Below are 2706 nucleotides of genomic sequence, written 5' to 3'. Positions count from 1 at the left end.
GTACAAGACCCAGCCAAATGGGTGAGTGTTGACCCGAAGACAGGAAAGCCACAGTTCAGAAGATGGACCGGGAGTCTCCATTTGTCAAAAATGGCACCTACACTGTTGTAGTCCAGGCTGTAGATGACGGTAAGCACCAAAATATCTGTTCTAAGTATGTTCAAACAATTCGAACACTGTTCAAAATGTGGACTATGACAACATTGAGAATATATCCATAAGATACAGAAGTTTTTATTCAAAGTGATGCCAACTAATTGGGTAAAGAGGAGGAAATGTGCAAGTAACGAGGTAAAAAAGAAAGACACAAGAATAGAATACTAACTTCTTTACTAACGTACAGAATACTGCACACTGCACAGTAGGGGACAAAAAACATGGTGATGGTAAAAAAAACATGGGATTCTCTTGTAAAACTTTGCAGTCCCCTGAGAAATGTTGTATTTGCTCATAAAATTTTGATATGGAAATATGACAATGGAGAGAAAACATGACATAAACATGAGCACTTGACAGTGACCAAAAACAGACTTGATAAAACTCACCAACTGCAGGTTACAAAGCTAGAAAAGAGACTAAAAAAAAGAAAGAAAGAAAGAAAGAAAGCGCTATATATACGGAATCACTTTATTTTGATGGTCCCTTTTGAACATTCTGTTGACTATAAGTAACTTCGCAACTACATGTCAACTAACTTTCATTAAAGTTTCAGGGCACAATTAAAAAAAAATAATAATATATATATATATATATATATATATATATATATATATATATATATATTATAAGCAATATATCTCATTACAACCAATGTTATTATACTTTTGCATTTTTAAATTAATTTTTATTTTAATATCATTTTCAAATTTCCTATAAATGTCAGTTTAGTTTTAGTTAGTTTCATTAATGGTTTTGATAGTTTTAGTTTAGTTTTTATTTAGTTTTTCATTCCTATATAGTTTTTATATATTTAGTTTCAGTTTTAGTAATTATAGTTTATATTTTAGTAATTAGTAACAGAACACTTCCAGTTAAAGACATTTAAGTTCAACAAAGTTTAATGTTTGCAGTTTACAGTTAACTCTTGTGCAAACCTCTTACTGCTTCTTACTCTTAATCTATTTGTGGGCTAGACATGCTATTTGTTTTTTTCCGTTTTCTGCTCAGTGTGGTATCCTGCCTAATATGTGTGGTATTTTGTTTAGTTTTCACATGAGATGGTTATCTTACTTGGAATTAAGGTACAGCTGTATTTGCATGATGAAAATACTTATATGGCCATTTCTGCTTCCTAGGGCTGGTTCACACAGAAAGCGGTTTTGCTTTGAAAAACCAAGGTTGAAAAACATTTGATGGCAAAGCTGAAAAACCACAGGGAGTGAAATGGGGGAAAAGCACAAGGTCTTGAGTCTTTTAAAAGTTTAACTTATTTTAACTTGAGGACCGCGTGTTTAGAACGCTGTGTCATGCGCGAGACTTGATTTTCCAGTACAGGATGAGAGCTTATTTATTTTCTTATTACGAAAACAACTATTCATTATTCTATTTCAGTTAGGTTTTTGGGTAACTGTTGTTAGTTTCGTTTCGTTTTTCGTTTATGTTGAAATTTCTTTTTTATTTCAGTTTACGAAAATGTTTTTTCTTTATTTCTTTTTTTTCAGTTGGTCTGCTGCTAGTTTTGTTGTTTGCTCCTGTTATGCTTGGCCCAGATAATTGCTGCTTGCCGCTATATTTATTATTATTATTATTGTGCTCTTTATACACTGTATAAACATAAGCCTCTATGTTTATACAGTGTATGTGTGTGATTATATAATACAATTTTATATGTAGTATGTATTATACAGTATCATTAAACATTTTGGTGTCAGTAAGATTTATTTAAAGAATGAAATACTTTTATTCATCAAGGAAATTCAAATCCAGATTTAGATTTTCAAAGATTTATTATAAAAACAGATAATTTTTTTCCCCAAAATGCAATAAATTCATGACACTTTTTTTCAAAATGCAATTAATCCATTGAATCAATATTAAATTAATTTTTCATATTGAAACTGTTGAAAATACACAACAAAGTAAGTTGATCCACATATGACAGCCTCTGAAACTTGGTCAATATATCTTATATACTGCACTGGACTAAAAATACATTCAATCAGCCATTGCTAGTAAATTCCACCTAATTTTTGACGGCGATCAGCTGTAAAATGGCTTGGTCCTGCTCGGTTTTCGTTGACTTTGAATAAAACAATTGAAAGTTTTTCAAAAGATCCCCTGGGGTCATTGTGTCAGCGTGACAGAAGTTTGATGCTGTTGTGTGAAAACAAGCAACAGCCAGTGTTGTGCCGAATTTCGATCTAAGACTAATTTTTAGATTAACTTAATAGCTAACTCAACAACAGCCCTTACAGATTGCATCCTATGCAGTTTGGTTTTAGATCCAACCATTCAACGGAAACTGCAAACTGCTTTTTCCTAGAGAATGTGAAATCTAAATTAGATAAAGGGGGAGTTGTTGGGGCCATATTCTTAGACCTAAAGAAAGCTTTTGACACTGTGGATCATGGTGTCCTACTCAAAAAGCTCTCAATGTTCAACGTCTCCCCCAATGTTATTAAATGGATGCAGTCCTATTTGGAAGGCAGAGAATAGAGGGTCAAGATAAATGATGAGGTGTCATCGGCCATCAGTTGTGATACTGGT

The sequence above is a fragment of the Rutilus rutilus genome (assembly GCF_951802725.1).
Source record: "Rutilus rutilus genome assembly, chromosome: 13".
Taxonomy (NCBI): domain Eukaryota; kingdom Metazoa; phylum Chordata; class Actinopteri; order Cypriniformes; family Leuciscidae; genus Rutilus; species Rutilus rutilus.
Note: the sequence above shows the minus strand (reverse complement) of the source record.